The 25169-nt window shown below is 47.2% G+C and overlaps 1 protein-coding gene and 1 pseudogene across 1 annotated transcript in view; both read right to left on the minus strand.

Annotated features, from left to right (window-relative positions):
* LOC146183745 (uncharacterized) overlaps positions 1 to 25169 on the minus strand; it is a 269633-nt gene that overhangs the window by 108415 nt on the left and 136049 nt on the right. The gene's annotated exons all lie outside the window — the stretch shown is intronic.
* Positions 19998 to 20833, minus strand: LOC146183746 (uncharacterized; annotated as a pseudogene).

Below are 25169 nucleotides of genomic sequence, written 5' to 3' on the forward strand. Positions count from 1 at the left end.
TCGCGTAATTGCTTCCATCAGCAAGCAGGCATGATTCCACTTAGGGTGTGCCAGGGAGCAGCCCTCCGTAGCGACGCCATATTAGATAAACTGAGGCTCCCCCTAGAGGTGTTTAAAATCACTGACTAGTTGCGATCATTGCAGTTGCGTTGAATTGTTGGGGCTTCAGCTCAACCTTGAAAATATGTACGCCATATGCATTACTTGGCCACTGTCGTCCACTGTACAACCGTCTTACTATGCGCGTCCGATTGGCTTCGCTTTCGGCGGCGAGCACAAACTCGGCTTGACTACTCCGACATCCAGTCTCGCGAACATGGCGAACACGATGAACGAAAGGCAGTGGGAAAGCTTCACATTCTAGACGTTGGAATTTTAGGGCTGCACCACGACATGAAACCTCTCCCGAGTAAAGTATTTCGCACATAATTAATTATGTGGCCCGGTAAAAATTTCGGAATGGCTGCTGCCTCCCTCGGTAATCGTTTCGCGCCGTCACTGGACATAGCATGCGTGATCCTCAAGGAGGAGGCGCTTTACGTTAAGTGTTCCCCAGATGGTGCACCGTGTAGACCTAAAGTACGGAGCCTACACGCGCATCTTTAAAGGGGCGTGCGCGCGCGTGGGCTCCATACGCGTGGATCAGACTCCATCGAAGCACACCACCTCTGCTGGCGGGAACAGCACGCGTGCACCATCTGTCACGACAGCAAACAACCCTAGCTGAGTGTTACCGAAGACCAAAACATGTTGGTCAAAGGGCAATGTTTGAAAATACTGGGTTCTCTTTATTTGCTTGATATTACACCTTACACTGAAAAAATGTGGCTATTAAATGCGCCAAAAGAGACGTTTGAAGTAACCAGAAAGTGGCCAGGGAGCCAAACTGAAATTGTCATCGCCAAACAGTGTCGTAAAGTAGCCAATTCCGCTCAAAGTAGCCACCAACGGCCACCCTCGCTGGGTGTTACCGAATAACATCACTGAGTGTTATCGAATGTTACCGAATAACATCACTCGCCTAACATCGACAAGCTCCAACTAGCTGCGTGAATTAGCAGTTAAAAGGATGTCATGAGAGCGAAGGCAACCTGATGCGCGTGTGACCAATAGCAGCCATTACTAACTCCCTTCCTTTTCCAATCGTTTCAATGTTCCCATAAAATAAGACACATTCATCCAGCGTCTTCATGAACTCACGATTTAAGACTTCCATGCTCTTACAAGACCCTCTTATCGCTCATTACACCTCCATGCGCTCGATGCTGGCCCCCCTTAGGTCCTGACGGTGAAGCAAATGCGAGACGCAGGAGGATCACGCACTGCATGTCTTCGTTATTTGCGACTGCAATCTGTCCTACAGACAAAACCGCAGAAACGTTATTTAACTTATTCAATACAGGGCGACAAAGAAGCTATGGTAGCCAAAATACGCGTAAAAACAAGAATCCGCGAACTTAATGAAACCCTGCACGGACGGACAGAGGCCCGGCGGATTTTCTATACAGAGAGCGCATCTGCAGCTTCGCGTTTATCGCGAGATGTCGTAACCGGGCGCTCTAATCCGGCGCCGCGTCGACGGGCGTGCGAGAAGCACCGCCGACATACATCAATGTAGCAGCTCTTCGGTGCCCCTGCGTCCCAACAGCAGGAAGGCACACTTGGGGCGTTTATCTACGCAACACCGCCTTGCCGAGAGCACACTGAGCGAGCGCCGCCAGCGGCCGCTGCTGGCCGAAAGTTCCGGGGCACACACGCTGGACACGGGGGCGTCCGGCGCATCACTCCTGGAGCTTCGTGTTTATCGCACCCAAGCGATGCTCTCGGGCGAGCGACCACCCCAGGCCCGGCGCAGGAAACGCTTTCGCAAGCGCGCCGACCGCGCCGACGCCCCGAGAGGTCCTCGAACGCCAGGTAATCAATGGCTGAGGCACTCCGGGGACGGTGTCGAAGGCGTGCGCGGGTATGGGTGACGAAGCGCGTGACTCCGCGGCGACGCGTATGTGGCGTTCTGAAACGCCGTTTCCTGCTTCGGCGGTAGAGGCGGTGGAGGCTGCCGCGACTCGGCGTGTGAGTGAGCGTGGATGCGCTCAAACGTGCGCCCGCGTACACTGAAGAACGGTCTCATCGCACCGGGTGGTGTGCGAGCGCCGCCGCTATCAGGCGCCCACTCGCCGGAATTTCGCAGCTCCTCCAGTGGGAGAGCTGCGGGTGGGCGTTGTCAAGTTCTTGGGCCGTTGTGTACACCTTCCGCACTATCAGAGCCTACGAGGCGCGTACGTCACCGGGTGTCCCCAAAAGGAACCTCGTCCAACTTGTTCGCTCTCGCTTGAGTATTCAATCCGTGGGCGCTAACCATCAGTCCAGAGTCCCCGCACTAGCTCAGAAACGCCCTGGTTGCACGGGCACGAACAGAAAACGTCTTTGCGATTGGTATCCCGCTGCTTAAAAACACGGTGATTCTTCGTGCAGACTGCGAGCCTTTCGCTACTCGTGACCCTCGCGGACAAAAGCAGCTTTCCTGAAAATCCTGGGAGCTTCCGATGACAGTGTTAAGCGAGACCAAACCTAATAGCAATCATTGCTGAACTCATTTTCTCTATCAATTTTCACTGAAGACGAATGTTGGGTAATAGGCAGCATAATGGGGTTATCGCAGAGCTCCCACTCTTCCTCGTAATCCCGTTCTACGTTACACTCATGGTAATACAGGACGTTCCACGTTCCCCGCTATGGACGAGACAGGCTCTAGTGAGCGCTCTTAGTTTAGGTTAGAAGCAACATTCGTGCCCAAAAATTAAGAGTGAACAGCCGTCGTTCTGGCTCATTTAGTAAGAGCGTCGGCAGTCGGGGGTTCGGATCACACGAGCAGCGTGTTGTTTTTTTCTTTTGCATTGAATTGCAGTAAAATTGCAGCACAAGAAAAAAGCCCTGCGCTTTACTTGGCTTCACTGACTGCTGGCTTCCTTCATCTCTTCATTGAAGTTTTAGAGCGCAGCTCTTTGGCACCCGTTCCTGCGTTTCGCGTCGTCGTCGCCGTTGCCGTTGTTCCTCGTAACCAGCTCCGCGGCCTGGGCAGCCCGCGCTCCTGCAGCCCATACCTTACTCGTGTTCTCCGGTTGCTGCGCGCGCTCTTGCCGCCACCGTTCACCGCTGAGTGTATCCCCCCCCCCCTCTTCATGCGTGACGGCGACGGTGTTCTCCGGTTGCCGAAGTGTCGGCTCGGCATCTGCAAATCACGGTGCGTGAATCCCAAGCCTAAACGTAGAGCCACTTTGACTCGCTAGCGGCGTTAGCGGCGTCAGTCGGTCACTGCTATCTGTTCGCTGCCTCCTTCGACCTTTCGATAACTTAATTGCTCTCTTCATTTCTCCGACAACCAAGATTTTTTCATGACAGTCAAGAACCGTTAGTGGAGTATTTATTGAAGGAATATGCGTGAAAACTAAAATTTAAAAAGTTGTCTTTAATTGTACATACATGTCTTGCTCGAAATCATTGCCTCAAACTATCGAAAAGGTGCGACAGCTGCTGCTCTCAAATTTCGCATTAGGAGGTAGCGTAATCATCGGCAATTTTTTTTTTTTTTTTTTTGGGGGGGGGGGGGGGGGGGGGTTCTTCATTCTCAACCACACGTTGTGACTTAACCAATTGATTAGCATCGACTAAAGATATACATTGTCCACGTAACTAACGTTCCGTGAGAATTGCCCAAGGATGCTGAATATTACATGCGGTGTGTGTAAGAATCAATGACTCGTGCAGAATTGGTGCACACTGAAACATCAGAAGTCGGCGCAGCCTATGCCGTTCGCCATGCAAGATCAAATCAAATTAATCTTTATTTAGCATTCTTCCGCGATGTACAAAAGAAATACCAGGACAAGAACAAAAATCTGCTACAAGCAGCTTGATGAGGTTCTTGCCCCTTTGTCATTCGGCAGCGCGGACTTTTATGCCCACGGTAAACACAGAATACTTCCACATTTCAACACACATAGACGTAACCAGTACTTCACAATAACATTAAAGAAACCATTATCGTACAAAATATCTCAAATAAATATTAACATATTCGAAAGTAAACTCAACAGAAATCCAAACGAACAAAACATTGTCAACATTAACAATTACATCGGAATGTATACACAGTTATTTTAAGCAGGTTACTTAATTGAAATGTTCTATGCTGCAAAAGAAGATGACTTTACTCCAAGAACACAATTCATATCTCGAGACCATCGTTCGACATCAAATGTTCCCTTTAATTGTTTAGGAATAATTTGAAAATTACGTTTTTCCTTTCCAGGGTGTTTAACAAACAAGGCACATACGGTATTGTAACCTATTAAATCCATTATTAGTGCGACAAAATGGCAATTGCCACCCGTCTCTTTGCCTCATTATGTATGACAGTTGCACTGTTGTTTTGAGGTTGCACATCTAAATAAAATGCTTATTGTTATGTTTTAAACTGCTTTTGTATTTCACCAACAAGTTAAAAGTGCAGAGGAGTGTGACAAAGCAGATTCAATGCCTGAAACAAACCCCGTCTGTGAGCATCGAAGGGCACATTTGAAATATGGCGAAAAGCATTTTTCTGTATTAAATGTAATCTGTGAACGTTCGTTTGTAATGTCCCCCATACAAGGTTACAGTAATTTATATCCGGGTTTAATAAGGCATTGTAGAGAAGAAGTTTTGAGTTTCTGTAGGAGCACCTGTCGCAGTCTGCAGATCATTAATCACCGACTTAGTCACGTGAAATACGCACACCTTACAAAGTTCACTCTCGTCAGGAAGCAAACCCCGCACACTGTCAAACCCAGCTCGACACAATAAGATCTGGCCCGCGGAGAGCTTTCCGATATCCTCCACGTGGTCTGCAACTGCCGCGTGCAACGTAAAGCGTACAGTTCACAGGAACTCAGCCATGGGCAGCGGGAGGCGAAGCTGGCTCACACAGAGCTCCCCCTTCAGCGCCAGCTGATAGTTAGCCTGGAGGGCCTATTCGTCAAAGGTTTTCCGGACCTTCATGAACCACCCACATGATTACTTCCAATTAAGAAAGTTTATTCCCTCTCTCGTGGCTCTGATGCCGCCCTTGTTTATATGCTCAAATTTTTACATGAAAGTGGCAACCACGCAAAATATTTTGCGTAACGTTTCCTCCTTACTTTATCGTAAACCCGTCTACGGTTTTCTCGCCCCTGTTGCGGCAGGTGGCGCAGACGCGCTCTGCTTGCGAGCACCGTACTTCCAGTGTGTTGCACCCAGTTGCACCACGGCCGGTCTGAGCGGTCTCGCGGGAGAGCGCGCGCGCTCTCGAGACCGGCCGTAGTTGCATAAAGCTTCTGTCGTCTGAGGACATGGCGTCCCTCTCGTACTCCGCCGCCCTTCAAGCGGCATTGTGAATGAATGCGGGAGCGGGAGAGAGGGCTCTGCCGGCCGGTGACGCCCCCTCCCCGAAAGGCTGCCACATGTGAATCCCGCAAGACGGGCACTTTAAGCTTTTGCTAGAATGAGATGGAAACGGCGACAAGCGAAGCGCTACGAGAAAGACTCGCAGCACAACACGTAAAAAAAGGAGTTACCAGCATGACACACCTTAGAAAATATTAATGCACTCATGTGCCCTTGTGTAACTCTGATGCATTGTACATACTGATCTGTATTTATGTGGTACTCTACAAGCAGGCAAAAAAAAAAAAAAAAAAAAAAAAACGGGCTTCGTCTCCTCCTAGATATCGATGCTTGATAGATCAAATATCTGGACAGTTCTCACGCGCGGTCATTTTCTTCCCCGCGCCTCCGTGCGTCCGTACTTGAAAAGGGGCCCATTGATCGTCTGACAGCATGAAATTTTGACGGACAGCACGCTAAACATTTTCATGAATACCTTGTGGAGCCTATGCAATTGACATAGGCTGTAAAAGGAAGCGAAAAAGGTTTCGGAAAGACGATTTTCTTCAGCACTTGCATTACCTTGCATTACTTGGATCTCCTTACAACAACAACAACAAGAAAAAAAAAAGAAAAAGAAATGTGGCAACGCCATCACAAGACTCACAATGACACAAGCGTGTTCGCCTTGAATTTTGTGACGGCCTACTCACAGCCCCGTGCTCAGCGGATACAAGATGCGACCTCTCCAGAATGTGCCCCCGTTACTGTTGCAGTTCTTTTGTTACTTTTTTTCCTTTTTTTTTTTTTTTGGTCACTGGAGTAGCTTCGAGGGGACACGTCCAGCAACACAAATGACGTTGAAGATGGCGAGGTGTGCGGTCCTTGCCCATCCATCTGTGGTGGTGTTCGCACAGCTGATGGCGCTCGCGGTGCCAACTCAGTGCCGACCTTGGTGTGCGCTGACGCCGCAGTGTCGTTGGCGGGCAAGGCGCGCGGGCGTTTCCGGCCTTGCCCCGAGCGCAGGTGTTGTGGGAGTAGGAACCGAAGGCGCGCTAACGGGGCTCGCGAATGCCTCTCCTGGCAGATTACGCGACTGATTGCTTGTATTTGGACACGGGGTGATTTGGCGTTCCTAGAACGAAGCAGACGACGATGCAAAAGCGAAGAGGAAAGTTTCATAGCGGTGACACTATGGAGAGTGCACTACTTTCGTTGGCTATAAGCACCAGAGAAGCAGGCTCAAAATTATGGCGGTCTCGCAGTTTACTATGTTATTATCCTCTAGACCAGTCACTTCTGCCGAAACATGTTACTCTGAGCTTAATATATAGTCTCCATCTCCCAGTTTCCGGGTTCTGAAAGCGGAAGCCACGGCCTGCGTGATTTGCTCGAGAGAGCTGTGGCTCCAGTTCGCTAGTTAGGCATTGCGCAGCAAGCTTTGAAAACTCCCTCGCATTCCGTAGACACAATACGTTTGGTTTCATACGTAACAACAACATCGGAATGTGTCAACAAATGAACAAAAATATTGGCGGAACTCTAGAAATCCAACTATACCGCGACAGTGTCGTAAGGCTCCCGACTGCAGCATCCCTTTGACGTGCATTCACTCTCCTCATCGCTCAATCGCTAATCTCATCATGCGTGCCACTGCTATTTTACGCATACTCGTTTGCATATTGCCGTAAGCTACCGGATGATGTGCTAATAAATAGTACAGCTCCCGGCAAACAGAGCCCGGTCAGGTCCCCTACCAAGTCATGCCATAGTCATGGCTATGATGTTTTGTTCACAACGCCGACGGCGACACCGACGTAAGACTGCCTGAAGAACGGGGGCCTTAACGCTTTATTACTTCATAATTTCTTTAGATACGGCGGGGTTTGATCGTCGAAACGCGCTCAGTATTATAGCCGGGTATACCCGGCCTGTGACAGCCTCGACATTTTTATTTCTGCAGTCGTACCAGCCCGCCGTACAACAGTCAAATCGTCCGCTTGTCACAAGCCGTTCAATGCATGAACAATTTCGACGAATAATTCTTGCAGCCGAAAGTTGCGGCTCAGTGCCTAGAAGGTGTGGCAGAGAATCTGGTTTTGTTGCGAAAGCAACACTACGACCGCCAAAGCGAGACCTCGGGTGGCCGCAGCTACGCCGTGAAGAGGCGTAGCTACAATCTCCTAACAAAAAAAAAAAAAGAAAAAATTATCTTCACCAGGAATTGAACCTCCATCCCTCGGATCCCCAGCCGAGTGCTTTAATCAACTGAGCCACGCCCGGTATTTTTTTTTTTTCGGCATGGTTTTTATTACATGCTTTTAAATTCAGCGTAGAGCTATATATTCTATTTACAAAGTAATCAGCCTGTAGGCGAAAAGTCCAATTGAAACATACAACACAACACCACACAACCAGAATACAACTTAGCACAACTTCACTAAAACGGTGGCAAGGAAATACAACACATCAACAACGGCAGCCAGTCCGGTTGATAGTCACTATCTTCGTAAGTGTCTCTGAGCTGGTGCTCCATCTGGCTGAAATGAGTAGCGGGGGAGACGAGAGGCTCAGCATTCCGATCCAACATACGCGTTTTCCACAGACTGTGCAGTCCAAGGAGGAAAATCATGTCAAAGGGTTCGCGGTCGATCATGTTCGGTGGTTATCAAGTAACGCACACTGTGGTAATTCAAAATAAAGCCTTTCTTCAATGTTCTTTGCAAAACGCCCCAAAATAATATTGCATCTTTGTAGGCAATAAAACAGTGTTCGATGGTTTCAGGTGTATCACATAACCGAGAAGAAACGAAAATATATATATTTTTTTCTGAAGCCACACTTTAACAGGCAAAACCTCGGCATGAAGTTTAAAGAAAAACGTTTTAGTAGAAGGCGAGATCGGCATTTTGCGCACCCTTTTTAACACATCATGTCCCATACAATTAGAATAGAGTGAACGATATAAGGGAGGCGGGAACAACATAGATATCAATTCTTGGTATAAATGTTTATGTGAAACACAGAATAAGTACTCATAAGAGAAGCGAACTGCCAGAAAACGCACTGAATCGTAAATTTTTGATAAAACCACATAATAAGGGCCGATCGGTAAAATTGGAAGAGACCACTAACTTTGGAAGAAGGTTCACAACGTTAGTTTGCAGGGATACTCTGGTAATTGGATGGGAGCTATTACGGAAAAAAGAAGAAACGAGCAACTAACTGTCTGACATAGAGATGTGTCAAACCTAGTCCGCCAGCAGAAACAGGTCTGAATAAGTTATCGCGCCGCATAGGCTCAAAACTGAACGACCATATGAACGTCGCAAACGTTCGGTGAAAACTGTGGATGTAATTCCTCGCGCAATGAAGTACCTGTAAAACATAATAAAGTTTTGTAGCCAGAAACATGTTACATGCCTGTGCTCGGCCAAAAATTGATAGGCGGTGCGGAACAAAAGCCTAAGCATAGCTTTGGAGTGCCGTGACCCTCTCTTTCCAGTAACGCCTACTAAACTTGAATGCATGAAGGGGAACTCCAAGGTATTTAGGAGGAACACGAGACCATTCAATTCCAGCATAATGAGTCGGCATTGCTCCCCATGAACCGAACCACAGACCCGAACTTTTAGACTTATTCATTTGAGCGCCAGATGCAATGCCAAACTGCTCAATGGTGGTTATAATTTTGTCAATGCTGGGTTTGTCTGGGCAGAAAAACGCCAAATCGTCGGCGTACGCAAGCACTTTGATTTCATTACTGAAGGCAACATAAACATGGATACTGTGGTTTTGCCACGCCCGGTATCGTGAATAGCGCATCTTAATTCGCCTTCTCTAGCGTGCGGATGATAGCAGTGATGCTGATAGGCTAGTCAGCGACGCATTTCGGGCGAACGTGTACTCAGCACTGGATATGATTGGATTGAACTACTTCAGATTGGATTGGACTGGTTTGATTTGGAATGGTTGGATTGAATTGGACACGATTGGATTGAACTAAACAGGATTGGACTGAATTCAACAGGATTGGATTGGCTTGTATTTGACTGGAATGAACTGTACTTGAAGGAATTGGACTCGATTACACTGGATTGGAGAGGAGTAGGCAGCCCAGCGCCTCATACATGCTTCCTCTAGGTATATTCCTGGCCTAGCTGAGCTAAGCCACCGCCAATTTCCAAGCGTAACCATAGCTCCCTAGCATTTAGCTAGCCCTTAGTTTAACCAGAGCTGAACCTCAATTAAGTTTTTGCATGGATGGCATCTGTAAAAAAAAAATACCTGAGTCGCAGCCTGTAAGTTACATACACTGCGTCTGCAGACTTCCTTCACCTCTGACATTCGCCCTTGTGAAGTTCTGCATCTAAACGAATATAAAGTTGGGCTTGACCTCTTCGGAGAGCGGTAAAAACGCGTGCAGTATGACGTGGGCATCTATATGCTTAACGGAGGTTCTAAAACGACATCTGCTATGAGGAGCGCCATAGTGTAGGGCTCTCTGGCAATTTGGACCGTCAGACGTTTTTTAACGTGCACTGACAACGCACACCACACGGGCGCCTTGCTTTCAGCCTCCATCAAAACGCGGTAGCTCTGGCCAGTATCGCGCCCTCGTCCTTGAGATTAGCAGTCGAGCGCCATAACCACTGGGCCACCGCACTATTCTGTAGGTGAGACGAGCACTTTAGGACTGATGGGGCTGGCCACAGGTAAATCTACATTTAGGTGCCAGAGCTAGGTGTTATACGAAGTACACTGCAATGAGAAGTTCAGGGTCTAATTTTACTTCAAGTTATTAAAAGCCAACAGAAAAATTATTCCGCGGATAACACTTCACCTGGATCTAATCCGCGAACTCGTGCCCAGCTAGCAGCTCAACGCCACAGCCGCGGAGCCAACGCGACCGGAGACAGAATTGTAGGGGCGCTGCTGGGGCTACGGAATGCTTCAACACAGATGGGATTTCGCTCCAGAACAGTGCGGGGCTTCAAACTTCCGTGGACACCGCATAGCTAGGAATCTTCGCAAGGCCCGCGTTTACGACTCAAATGCGCACGAAATGGCGTCAGGCACCTTGTTGTCGGTGATATTTTGAGGTGCCCTTCCCTTTCGGTAGAGGAACTGAATTTCGCCCCAGGAAAGCAATGCACTATCTTCCACACTTGGTCACCTCTTGCCCACAACCTTCACGTGGAGCCCCTGGTTCCCTTCTCCCCTTGTTTCGGTAATTCATTCTTACACGCTCAGCGGCCTTCGTCACTGGAGTTGTGCCACCAGTGCAGGGACACGACAGCGCAGTCGGGAAGCGAACATTTAGCGCCCTCTCCGTCCCGTGCTGATCTGCGTGGGCGGCCCACATGACGGCGTGGGTACTCGGTGTCTCTCGCGCGCGGCGGCCGTGGGCGCTTCGTCCGCGGCATTCCGAGTCCTTGCGAAATGACACGCGTTGCCCAAGAGTACCTTTCAGAAGATGTTCGAAGTAGTGGTGCGCATGACTTACTGCCTGTCAGTGCGCTCGGTGTGTCGGGTTTATCTCTGTGCGACATCTGCACCAGTATTCCTCTGCTTGAGAAGAGGAACACAGCGTGTAACTGTATATTAGGCTGGGTGATTTTGCTTGCTTCCACGCGTATAAAATATAAACGCATTAGAATGACAGAGAGATTGATAGAGTCTAATGAAAAACAAAAAAAATAGCCGGCGTTTAGAATTCGCAGGCATGCTCCTCTGCATAGGCAAGGGAATTGGGGACAGAAAGACAGAATCCCAGAGGTGGGGAAAGTATAAGAAATGAAAGTAGGGAATATAGAATGCGGTCAATAAATTTCCACCATAAAATACATCCCGCAGTAATGTTAAACAATGAAGTGATGAGATACGTAGTCCGACAAATGGGTTTACAAAGTTCACAGCGTGAAAAATGCTTGAGAGTGACATACAAGTATACGAAGTTCACAGCGTGAAAAATCTGTGAGGGCGACAGGCATGGTGAACTTATAACTTGTCAAGGTGTCCAATGTATTTTAAATACGAAATCAGAAAGTTCATTGCATTTCTCGGTTGTCTATGGCAGGCTAAAGGACCCAAAACACTTCCCAGTGTTAGAGGCACTGGGGAAAGTTTCTTCATGCAATCTTCATAGTACGTACGCTCGTCAGCATGTGCAGGGCACTCAAGCAGAGCATGATCAAAAGTTTCGATCGTATCGTAGTTGTCACAATGAGGACTGCCCGTCTGACCAAAATTTTATCGCAAGCCGTTTGTAAATGTGAAGTCGGTTATATAGAGTTTCCAGAACGTGAGGAAATCTTGGAGGAAGTCTTGATCTTAGATGTGGATAGACTAAGTAAAGAAATTGGTAGTGATGTGTCGGCAAGCTCTAGAGCCGATACTTTTCTTCAGAAGGAAGTATTCCAGCCAGTTGGGACGCATCAAATTTTGTGAAGAAGGTTCGAATGTATCTCTGATATTGGTGACATTTGAGAGCCGCTTCATCTCCTTCTTCATTGGCTAGAATGCCACGGTGAGCTGATATTCGCTGAAGCGTTATGCAGTGTCTTTCGGCAACAGCCAAACGATGTACATATGTGATGTCGAAAGAAACGGCCTGATGATTAGTTTTCTTGAGAGGGTTGGAAAGGATCTGCAAGCATGCTTTGGAGTCGGTAACGATAACCCATTGACCAGGGACTCGGCGCAAGACATAGGAAACAGCTTTTTTAATGCCACAGGCAGCAACAGCTTCTGAAAGCTACTCTCGCCTATTTAATCACTTAACCATGCGGAACACCCATGGTTCAACTACTCAAGAAACTTCTTCCTGTGGCGCTTATGCGCCCTCAACAAGCCACGTAATTCCTTATCGGTTGAGGCGGAAGACGTCATCTATAAATAACCGAGCTTCACATCACATTAGAAGTACATTCCGACTGATCGTGCTCTTATGTCCAAATAGAATGTTTTGGTTGGTTTATAGGGTTTAACGTCCCAGAGGGAATCATGCTATGAGAGACGCCATAGAAGCGCTCCGGATATTTCGACCACTTGAGATTCTTTAACGTTCACTGGCATCGCACAGCACACGGGTACCTTCCTTTTCGGCTTCATCGAAAAGCGGCCGTCGCGGCCGAGCCAAATAGATCATCTGGTTCAGTGTTACAACTAGTTACAACGCTTCATAGAAAAGCTGAGGAAAATTGTTCGTATGGAACTTTCACTACCGCCATGAATTCTTCTTTTCATGCTTTAGAGACAGCATACTTACTTGCATAATCTTTACTTATATATGTCATGGCACCCGCCACGATTCAATGAGCTTGACTTCCGAGCATTCAGGGAGCGACAAAATATTGGCCAGGGCATCGCGGAGCCTAGAGTTCACGTACGCCGCTCAAAACGCAAACTTTCCATCGAGCATCATGCAGCCAGTGCAATTATGCAAGAAAGGTCGTCGCGAAATGAGGTCCGCAGTCAAGCAAATAATGGAAGTTAAGATTTGGCAACACGAGCAAAATCCTGGGTACCACAGACACAGCATAACACTCAGTTTCATTGCAGCTGTCGAGAGTAACAGGAGACATTAGTGAATCGTTACAGCGCCCAAATTTCCCAAAATCTTCGGCACAAATGCGTGAACCGCATCCCCAGCGGGTGCAACCGCTTCCGTCGTGCCCAGACTACTAGTTCAGAAGAAAAAGCCTCGCCGAGAATTGAGGGAAACGTGTTATAAAAACAAAATGCAGTTAATTTTTGTCAAAATTGTGACGCAACAGTTATTTATGCAGCGTTCAGGCTGACGTCCCACCATTTCTGTTCCCATTTATCATCCATTTGCTAGTCAAATTGGAGGTTGCAGCTTGCGATAGGGGTTCGAACCGACGACATGTACATACCACCAACTTGATTCCGTTCATTGTGAGTGTAGGTGTCAATCTAGAAGTGAGAAACTGCGCCTTCGATTTCCCAAAAACCAGACCAAAGAAGGAAGACTTTGCAAACTCTGTACCACCTTATCAATGCCGCCAAAGAAAATGCGATGTTAAAGGCGCTATCGCGTCTTCTCTGAAGGCAAAGGTTAAACATCTCGGCATTCATCACTCTCAGTAGTTAGCCGGTATTTTGTCAATTCTCCACGGACGCTCGGAATAGCAAGCGTTTTTTTTTTTTTTTTCAAAAAACTGGAAATTCACTGGGCGTTTGTAGTAACGAGACTTTTGGTGGCAGCCGTGTGCTGAGAAATACTGTTGCCAGTGAGAGCGTTGAGTACGTGCTAGCGCAGTGCGAAATGCATCTCCCCCCCCCCCCCCCCCCCCCCTTTTTTTTTCTCCTCGGAACAGTGCAGATTTTAAGGCGAGGGAGCCGACACAGCCGACGGTGTAGAAACGTCGAATGTGCGTAATCTAAAACAAAGAGAACACAGCTCGCGGGGTCTGATAAGACAAAATCCAGAAGAGTAACCTTTCGACGTTGGTTGCACTCTCTCTGTACTCTGACTTGTAGGCGCACAGCTTTTCCCGCTGTTGCATCTGCATCGCCAGTTAACACAAATGGTAACGCCCTCCGTGAGCGCATATCGCACCATTACTGCTTAACGCGGCGTGGGTGAGCGCGCCAATTATTCGCGCCGACCTTCGCTAGTTGGTCGGGGTGCAAATCTCGAAAAGCGCTTTGGTTAGTCGTCGATAAATATTGTCAGCGGCTAAGACGGCAGGATAAACAAAAAATAAATCACGGACTGCAACAATGACAAACCCGATGCAAAACGAGCTCCCCGATTTCACGATGCCATTCATCGTGCCGAAATGTGCTGCTCATTGGCTACAGACAAGAGGCGCTGCGGTATACGTTAATAGCCCACTGGAGGCACGGATGGAATAAACCAAAATATACATTGGGCCCCACCTTGCGAAGTTGTCGTCTGCATGGAACCTGCTTTTCATTCCCCGATGCTTTTTCACGTAATCGACGCCACGCTGTCGTGGCAACGTGAACTACTTAAAGAAGGATCGGAAGCGCTCAAGACAATTCGCTTCCTTCATTGCGAATGCTTCACCGGCGCATTCTGAGGTCATTATTACTCCACGAAAATATCAGGCATTTTAACGCCTTCCACGTCAGACAGCGGCTGTTCCTCAGTCCCTTGGACGGACGGAGAACTCGCTCGATACGTTCACGCCGCACGCTGGTGAGCAAGCGATGCGTCATGCTGACCCAGGAATGTCGTGGCAAAACGAAAGCTTGGCAACACTGCTGCTCCCATTCTGGACGTCAGTGAGACGGAATAACTGGGAGGTATCATTCCACTGCTTTCCTAATGTTTGAAGGCAGTTTTGCATGCCGGGCATGAGGGTAGGCAAGCAAGTCAATGGTCATGTGTTCGCAGCCTTTTAAGGCGGAAGCTTTTATAGGCTCACGAGTGTGGACACGATTTGTGTGTCCGTGGAGGATGTCACAGCGTCATTGCCGAGAAAAGAATTGATTGATGAGCAAAATAATGGTTGTATGATGTAGACGGTGTAAAAATATGTCTTTGTGCAAAATTTCGTTGTAGTGGAGTGATTGGTTAATCAGAGCCAAAAAAAATTAATTAGACGTCGAAATAGCCAAGCACGTCGATATAGTGTCCGGATGTCAAATCAGCCACGGATATCAAAACTGTGCAAAAAACGTGGGAATTGACGAATAGAAAAAAAAAACGAAACAAGAAAAACGGAAAAACGAGCAAAAGTTAAAAAGAAGAAACTGTAAAAAGCAAAAAAAAAAAAAAAAGATTAAGGAGCAAGAAAGAAGAATCAAATGAATGAAAAAGCGGCAGAGGAAAGGCTTTCGCCTTACCGCACTTAAGAAAGATCTAAGTGCCTGCAACGAATTTTACTGAGGAGGCCTCTTTCTTGCAGCTAAAAGCTCAGCGCCATTATAAATGTTTTCTTTTAAGTGAGCGACTACGGAGTGTTAATAGTGGCTGATCGTTCAAACTGCGGCTACCATGCAAATGTAAAGTTCATAAAAATGCACCTCGTCGTAAGCCAAGTCCAAGCTGCAAGTGAATAAACCAATTTTTACCCCGCCGGGGTGGCGCAGTGGTTACGGCGCACGACTACTGTTCCCAAAGACGCGGGATCGAATCCCGGCCTCGGCGGCAGCTTTTCGATGGAGGTGAAAAGCAAGGCGCCCGTGGGCTGTGCGACGTCAGTGCACGTTAAAGAACCCCAGGTGGTCAAAATTTCCGGAGTCCTCCACTACGGCGTCTCTCATAGCCTGAGTTGCTTTGGGACGTCAAACCCCCCAAACCAAACCAATGTCATTTTATTTTTTTCTCCTCACCGTGCTTTATAGATCAAATATCTGGACAGTTCTCACGCGCGGTCATTTTCTTCCCCGCGCCTCCGTGCGTCCGTACTTGAAAAGGGGCCCATTTATCGTCTGACAGTATGAAATTTTGACGGACAGAAGGTTCTCACCACTACCACCTGGGGGACTGCGGATGAGGTATCTTTGAGGCCTCGCCTGTACGGTAGCCGCGATTTGCCAGCATTTGGGCAGTGTAAACTATTGTCAAATATATTAACGCAATAGCGTTAAAGGCCCCGTTTACCGAAAATCCGGCGGCGTTGGCGTTGTGAGTGAAGAAGCATGGCGCTGGCAGGCGACATCGGGCAGCTGACATGGCCGAGCCCTAGCTGGGCGTAGGGTTGCTTAGACATTACGTTGGGCAGGAGCTGCCAACTCGGGCCTCTCCTTTCATACGGGAGAGTGATATCACGATCAGCCTGTCAAAACCTTCGCATTCACGTTACCCCTAGGCCACGAAACACGTTCATACGGCTTGGTTATAGAGCGGGCTTCATATATGAGCTGGTCGCCTAAGCTACCGCGTCACACCCTTAAAGGCGGAGCTTAAGCGTCTCCCATAACTTTAATTTTACTACTAAACTAACATTTATTATTATCGCTCGGCTGTGTCGCAGTATGCCCATTTTCGCTGTCGTCGAGTTAAAATCGACGCGTTAGTTTACAAGACTTAATTTGACATTTACACTAATTGTGTTGGCGTTCAGCCCGCAGTCGTGGTAATGATACCCTTTTGGTACTTTACAGGTGAGAAACGTTTTTGAACAATTATAAGACTTGTACGTGTGCTGCTCATATATAAATTCAATTTCCAATGAGCTCTTCGTCCTTCTTGCTAGCCATAGCGGACCTCACAAATTAGCCGGTGTTGCCATCTATGTGGTGAGGCGCCAGTCACAGCAACAGATTATCGCTCTGTGCTCATCTAAGTTGCAGAGCTGAGGCAAGTTTTGCCTCGCTTTATTTGTAAACACTGCTGCATTAGAATTTTTTTAATGGTTGGAAATTCTAACACGTATCCAACTCTTGCGCCTGCGCGTGACCGCGTGATGCATCTTTTTAAATCCTCCATATACATTATCGCATAGGCAAAAAAAAAAAAAAAAAGCAACGAACGGATGCTAGCTGAAGCATAACAACTTAATTTTGCATAAGGTATACCGTATACGGGGCTTAGCGTTTCAAAACGACACTCGGCTATGAAGTACGCCGTAGTGGAGGGCTCTGGAAGTTTCGACAAACTGTGGTTCTCTAACGTGTGCGCACATATCGCACACTACAGTAGTAGTAAGTGGTTTTATTGAATCAAATAAAAATAATAATAAAGGAAAGAAAAGATTTTTGTCTGCCCCGATGTCTGCTTTCGCAATCCGCTGATGCACCTGAACTGGGGCGGCGGAAATAAAGGGATAGTAAGGAGACAGGTAGGAGAAATCAAAGAGGTGAGCGACAGGGAGAAAGGACAGTTTAGGTTAAAAGGTAAAGGAGTACAATACAATAATGTACATTTGTTTCGTTTTGTCCCCATGGAAACGCTGCCATAGCCGCCGGGATCAAACCCGTCTCCTCGGAATCAGCAGTCGAGCGCCCTTACAATTGAGCCACCGCTGTGGGCACAACAGGGTATTTATTCCTCATGGTGTTAATTAGAATAAGTATTAACATTTGAGCCAGCTTACATAACTTGTGCAGCCAGAATATCGAGTATATTTTACTTCAAAACTCTGTGTGTGTGAAGGCGTTGCGTAGCCCGTTGTGCCACTGGCACTGAACATAATAAAATTGTGTTTATTTTGCTTCGATTCAAGCAGATACAAACACTAAAATGATATTACGCTCAACCGTTTAGCATGCCGGCTTCCCTCTGACATGCGAAATGCGAATTTGTTTCACTGAAACGGTAAAATAAAGGTTTGATTTGGTTTGTGGAGTTTAACGTCCCAAAGCGACTCAAGCTATGAGAGACGCCGTAGTGGAGGACTCCGGAAATTTCGACCACTTGGGGTTCTTTAACATGCACTGACATCGCACAGCACACGGACGCCTAGGTTTTCGCCTCCATCGAAAAGCAGCCGCCGAGGTGTTCAATCTCGCATCATTAAACACAGTAATCGAATGCCCTAACCACTGCGCCACCCCGGCGGGTTAGGTAAATAAAAGCCGAAGACGAACCCCTGGGGACCGAAAACACGCATTGTGCATAAACATCCTTCCTTCTGCCCACCACGCACCGAACCGATTACTTCTAACACCATTCAGGCAAATCACTAAATTTACATTTTCATGCACAATATCAAAATGTGAAATAAAACGTAATTCAGTTATCACACGTAAAGAACCAACGCAAAGGTAAAACACAAGCGCAACGATCTGCTTAAAAATACTGATTTCCAGTTCCTAACTTCCCTGATTGACTACAACCCCGCCGGGGTGGCGCAGTGCATGTTGCGGCGCTCGACTACTGTTCCCTAGCATGCGGGATCGAATCCCGGCCTCGGCGGCCGCTTTTCGATGAAGGCGACAAGCAAGACTCCCGTGTGCTGTGCGATGTCAGTGCATGTTAAAAAAATCCAGGTGGTCGAAATTTTCAGTGTCCTCCACTACGGCGTCTCTCATAGCCTGAGTCGCTTTGGGACGTTAAAGCCCACAAACCAAACCAACCCTGATTGATTACGCAAAGATACTGCGTCAACGCGGATACAATGCGCTTCAAAATACTGTCGAACCCTAACTTGCAGACCAAATGGGAATAGCGATGCTGAGCATAACCCCGGCAACATTTTGCAGCTATGCAACTAAAGCTACAGAGCCAAAACGCATCGCTTACTGCGTAACAAAATATAGTCCCTTCAAAAATTTCGCGCCTTGAGCCCGCATATTATGCAATTACGGAAATATTCACGTTTTAATATCATCAGTATTATACTACAATACAAATGTGCAGCTTTGGTGTAAATATGTTTAAAAAAAAAAACAGTACACAGAGCAGTGCAATAGCGGTGGCTGTGCCATCTGCCGGGGATCCCGCGAAGCGCACGTCGGCTGCTTCTGCTGCAGGGGGTGGTCTGGTTCCGCGCAGGATGCCTGTCGTTCAAGTCGAACTCTTGTATGGGCTTGTTGTTAATTCAAAAACGAATGCGGACAAGAACGAAGGCAGCACAGAAATGATAGGACTAGCGCCTGAGCTTGCGATAGACAGGTGCTAGCACGTATATTACGGCTAATATACTCTTCTACAATTACTTGTAGCATTACTACAGGTTTTCCCTCTGAATTTAATCCTAGCGCCAGCGGAAATAATCTGAGCGCCGACTGATATAATCTAAGCGCCATGTAATATAATTCGAGTGCCAAGCATTTAATCATAGCGCCAGCATATTTTAATCCAAGCGCCAACTCTAATAATGTCCGCGCCAACCAATTTAATCCGAGTGCAAACGCAATTAATACAAGCGCCAGCGAATTTAATCCGGGTGCCAACCAGTTTAATCCACATGTGGAAAATGAATGTGGTGGAGGGCTCCAAAGCACAAAACATGAATTCCAGAAATAAATAGTAACTGAGATCACATTCCAGACCATGCGACGAGTAAGCGTCACATCTGCATGCACTATTTCGCTTTGTTCTTATATCTTGCAACAACCAAGAACCATGTGCAGCTGAAGGAAAAAATGCGGTTTGTGACATGTCTCTTGCAGCTTTTAGCTTAGACGCATTGCAAGTGAATAAATATACCTGTCATCTTCTAATTTGGTTAAGCACTGCTTATCATGGGTTGTCTTATGCACTGAATCTGCATGCTGATGGCAAGTGCGGCCTTCACACAACAGCCGGCTGTTTTTAGAAATTGCAACCGGTGCAAAAATGTATTTGGGTTTCTAATCCTGATTTAACACCACTAGCAGAAAAGGATCAGTGTAAGACAGTTGGTTTCGGCGTGAAGACTTGGAGTAACGCTACCGCGGAAAGAGAGAGCGCGCCCCTGCTTTCAGTCTGGTCGCGACATGGTAGAGTGAATGAAACTATGTACAGCGGAGCTTACAACCGAGGCCAGGAATAGCTACTGGCCTCTCACTATGGTCACCTTAGCAGCAGTACTTAATTTGCCTGGGCGGTAATCCTAGCGGCGTAGGTTGCCAACAAACTATAAGCACGTAAAAGCACAGAAGTAGCCGACTGAAATGCAATTTTATTTTCTAGGAGACATTAGGCAGGTCTAAGTGAAACTCAGAACGTTTTACATATCGTCTTCATGCAAAGCTGCCTGTATAAACGAAAAGTTATGGCGGTCAAAAGCAGCACACTCTACCCTTTGTATTTGCTGCATAGAGTGTCGGGCAGCGTCGAGCAACGAACTGCGCCGATGGCCCTTTTTAGCCATTCCGGGAGGAGTGATTAGCACCAGGTCTCTCCGCTCGCTGAGGAAAGCTTTGACTTCCGACTTGGACTTCGAAAAGACTTCCTCTATAGGGTTGAAAAACGGACTGTAAGGAGGCAGCCGCTTGATCGAGTGCGTCTGACTAGCCGGGCTTGCCTGTTCCGCACGAATGTGAGCTGGAGCATTGTCCAAAATAAAAACCGCTTCATAACCAGGTTCTTCACTTTCGACACGGGCTAATATGTCGCTCAAAAATGCATTGAAAACGACCCAGTGAACCTTGTCTACGGCCGTCCAATGAATGACACCATTTGCGAACATGCAGGCGAGAATGTTAAGGTTTGCTCCTTTGGTGCCAGTCGTCGTCTGCCCCGCAGGCTGTCCCTTCACTGCACGGCCGAAGCTCCTTGAACACCATATGTTATATAGTTGGTCTCATCGATGTAAAACCTGCACAAGCGAGGTCCTTCACACTGCAACCATTGTGCGTATGTTTTGCGGCTGCGTTTCACGTCGTCTCTGTTGCGGTCAATTGGCCTCATAGTCATCAACTTCATAGCGTAACCGTGCGAATCCAGTAGGCGATCAATGCTACTTGTGCTAATGGCGATTCCCGGCAATTCTTCTTCCACTGCTTGTTTTATTTGGTTTAGCTTGAAACCAGGGTTGTTATCCACAATATTCTTTAGAGTCATTACTGCCTCATTTCCGAATTTCTTCGATGTTCCGCCTTTCTTCAACGCTTCTCTATCGCTCGCTGCAATGGATCTCGCCGTCTTTAAATTGATGCCCAGCGTGTCTGCCAATTTTTTCACATCTCCTCCACGCCTCGACACTTCGAGAATTCTGGCCCTGTCATGCTCGGAGACTGCTGTTCTTTCTTCTTGGTGCACCTTGTGGGATTCAGGCTTGCTGCGGCTGCCCTTTGCTCGGCCGCCGCCCGCTTCCCAGTTGTTCTCCTCGTTCCCTTTCTCCCGCCTGAGGCGGCGGAGAGGGGCTCGGACGACTTGTCACTGTCGTTCGGGCCACAGCTCCGCCCTGGCGTCCCAGTGGCTGTTCTCGGCGCCTTTTGGCGGGAACACGGCACCGCTTCGAGGGCCGCGCTCGCGCGACCCTCCGAGCGGGGCCCAGGGAGAGACCCCTCCGAGACTTCGTAAGGTGCGTACGCTACTGTTCTTGTCTGCCGGCCTTTGTCCGCGCAGACCAGTGTGTACTCGAGTTCGTCTGCTCCGGATCGTACCTGAGAGCGCAACTCGAGCCTGTCGATCGTGATCCAACGATCCGAGACAGGCGTACCTTGCGGTGGTTGCCCACCCTCTCTCAAAGGGACCCTCTGGTCACTGCGAGAGAGAGATCACAGCACGCCCTTGCGTGCTTGCGGCGCGCACTCCGTGTCACTTGTGCGTTTTGTATATTTTGTATGTGTGTGCGTGTGTGTGTGTGTGTGTGTGCCGCTGGAGGATGGCGTTTCAATAAACGTCTCCTTCGTGAAATTGGAGGTTGGTGTCCTTGCAGCGAAGTGCTGTCCTCCCGGTGGAGGTTGAATGCGCGCTGCGGTGTTTCAGTGTGCGCGTGGTAACGGCTGATCGGGGCTTCGGCTCGCGCGACGCTCGAACCCGCGGTGGTTGGTGGCTTATGTCTACGTAGGAAACCACAACCTGGAGGATTGAACGGCGGTCCCCGTTTTCGGTGCCCGATTAGGATGTCAGGGCACTTATCATCAGCTTCCATGGAGGAAAATAATGCGCGTTAAAGTTCATGTGAAATTAATGAAAACACGCAGACTACCAGCTGCCTATAATATACGAGTACGCACCACCACCGTCCGGCTCTACTCCGTCGTGCAAATGCAGACGACAACGCGGCACGCACAACGGAGGCGCGCAGATTGCCGCCTGCCTTGAAATCTCTTGTCTTCTACGTTTCTAGCAGTTTTTGTTTTATGCTCTTGAGAAAACATTTCTATTTCTTGCAAAAGGAAGTACAACTATTTGTAATAGTGAATTCACGTGTCGTTGCTTTCATCCATTCTCCTAACATGGCGATAAAACAGACGACAATTCGGCACCGAGTAAACGGAGGCGGAAAACTTGCCGTCTGCTTTGGAACTTTTTTGGCATTGCCTGTGTAATGTTTGGCTGATGAAATTACATGTAGCTAAATTAGATACGGTTCATTAAAACGTTTTTAATTTTGTGATAAAATATTTGTGTGTTTCATCGAAGACATTTTAATTCTGTATATATTCTGTAATCAGCAGTGCGCACATTTGTGGGATAAATTGTCCGCTTGGAATATAGAGCCAGTAAGCCACAGCTCTGGGACCCTTCAGTATTTCAGTGCCGAGATTGTGCGTTTGTTATAATACTGACGAAAGTCATCCCATAAGCTGACGCTTTGCTTCCTCGTCGCATCGTCTGGAATGTGATCTCAATTTCTATTTATTTCTGGAATTCATGTTTCGTGCTTTGGAGTCCTCCACCACATTCATTTTCCACATGTGGATTAAATTGGTTGGCACCCGGATTAAATTCGCTGGCGCTTGTATTAATTGCGTTGGCACTCGGATTAAATTGGTTGGCACGGACATTATTCGAGTTGGCGCTTGGATTAAATATGCTGGCGCTATGATTAAATTTTTGGCATTCGAATTATATTACATGGCGCTTAGATTATATCAGTCGGTGCTCAGATTATTTCCGCTGGCGCTAAGATTAAATTCAGAGGGAAAACCTGTACTTGTATAAATAGTAACAGGGTTGCTGTCCTGCGAAAAGGAGCTGCTCGCCTGACCCGCAAATGTCTCAAGCCGTCCCCAACTTTGAAGACCTGTTTAAAAAGAAATGTATCGCTCAGATTATATCAATATATCATTACAAACCATGCCGCCTACCTAAAACAGAAATACTATAATGACACCATAACTAACCTGGAAAACAATTACAAACTTGTTTATAGCATATCTATGCGTAAATCCTTGAATGCTAACAAGGGCAGAACACATCAGGATGCCCAAACGTTAAAATGTCTCAAAACAACGCATTTAGTGCAATAGCTGCTCACGTATCTACACTGTTGTCCAAACAACTGCATGCCATATTTGTATAACGATATGCTGTGGTGTCTTTTTATCCTCTGTGTTTGCTTTCTACTGCTTGCCTTTTAGCCCGATGTATTAAGAACTCTTTTGTATAAGTGTTCGTGTTCTACGCAGTCATGCTGCTTCTGTGTGCTGGGGATATCAGGTTCTCACAACCCATTCTCCCAGGTTCTACCCGGCCTCCTCGCAATTTCTCTTGCTGCCGAGTAAAGCTTAAATGAGCATTATATATGTTAACGATTGCTTCAATAATTGTCATTTCTACGTTAATAACTGGTATATGGAGAAATATTGATAAAAAATAAGGCACGCATCAGTTTTATACGCAGCGGGGTCGCACTGTATATACAACCAAAATACAACGGTAATTCTTTCGTGGGAAAAAGCTTTGTAAAAATAAAAAAAAGAGACTACGATTCCAAGGCTTTCAGAAGTCCAGAGGCTACAGAGTGTTTTTCTCAGTCATCTAGCAAAATACATGAAACACCCCTCAAGCGCCGAATACCCAGAAAGATGATGCTAATGATTTTGCATGCATTTGCGTCGCAGTATACAAGACTATAGGCAGCTGACGAGGAAATGAAGGTCTTCCACTGGCCTCCCCTTTACACTGAGTGCAACTCTCTAGAGCTCTTGTTAATTAACATAACCAGGCGGCGGAGGCGTATTTCTATGGACAACACCGTAAAAAGGTGAGAACGCGCCTATCAGGGAGTGAGCGGCTGTGAGATCGTGATTTCCTGCAATACGACACTGAGCCTAATCATGAGGCTTAGCCGGCTCCATAATGTGACGCCAAGACTAACCAGTTACGAGCCGGCCACCGCCGGTTTCATGCTGTGCAAGATGCAATTCAATGCAGAGACAGAGTTGGGTAGGTTTTGTGACCTGGCCAAGCCTAAGTGCAGATTTACCAGCTTCCAGGGCAAGGATTCTCGACATCAGATAAGCAAAGTCCTATTCCGCGCTGGTGTTTTAGTTCGGCTTATTGAAGGCTGCATATTTCACGTTTAACGCCGTATATGTAACACGAAATGGAAGCCTACGGCGATAAATAAGAAGGTAATGCTCATACGCATAACTTCAGTAAGGGGCTAGGTAAAGCGTCAACATTTGAGCTGTTGCTCCAAGTTTGATAAAATGTTCAGGGATGATTTATCTTTCTCTTATTAGTGTATGTTCTAAGTTTTATCGCCTTAGCGCAAATAAAAAGGAGGCATAGCTTTCACAATAAGTAATTAAGCGTCAGTTTAGGAAAACTATTATTTCCAAAGTCATGAAGATATGCTGTTTGTACTTGGATAACCTCTAAGTACTTCATTGTGCAGGAAGGCCAATTGCGGGTTCTTCACGAAAGTTTTGTAAAAATCTCAGCACTTCAAAAACGAACTTCATTTTCTTTCTTTTGTCATTATATGTCATGTATCTGATGTTTTTTTATGCTAAAATAATAATTATGAATTCAAATAAGTACCTCGATCTTGTTCCCAACAAAAGTTTAGTCCAGAAACCACCTTCAAAACCTTCTCTGTTGAGAGAGCTTAGAAATGGTCGTTGTCCTAACGGTTGTGCTCTTGCAGAAAGTGCAACCTGAGAAAACTGCGTTCAAAAATTCCAGAACATCATGCTTCTCAAATTTAGGGCCTAAAATATAAATCAAAGTGGCCTGATGCATACGTTGGACTGTCCTTTTCAACACGGCGCAGCTCTGTGGTGATTGCCTCGCGTCGCCTCTTTATTTTTTTTTCCCCCGGCTTTACAGCTGTGCTGTCCAGCGTCCTTGTCTGCGCTAATGAAATGCTTTCCTTGATTGCTTGCTGGGCGTGCGTCTTCGTCTAGCCTCCACGTTCTAGCGGCAGCTTGTCGAGCACTTTGGCTAGCCGTGCTTTCAAGCTTCTGTTTCGGTTTACCAGCCAATCCGCTCTTTCCAC

This window comes from Amblyomma maculatum, chromosome 7, assembly GCF_055883805.1.
Source record: "Amblyomma maculatum isolate TAMU_Amacu chromosome 7, ASM5588380v1, whole genome shotgun sequence".
In the NCBI taxonomy this organism is placed as follows: domain Eukaryota; kingdom Metazoa; phylum Arthropoda; class Arachnida; order Ixodida; family Ixodidae; genus Amblyomma; species Amblyomma maculatum.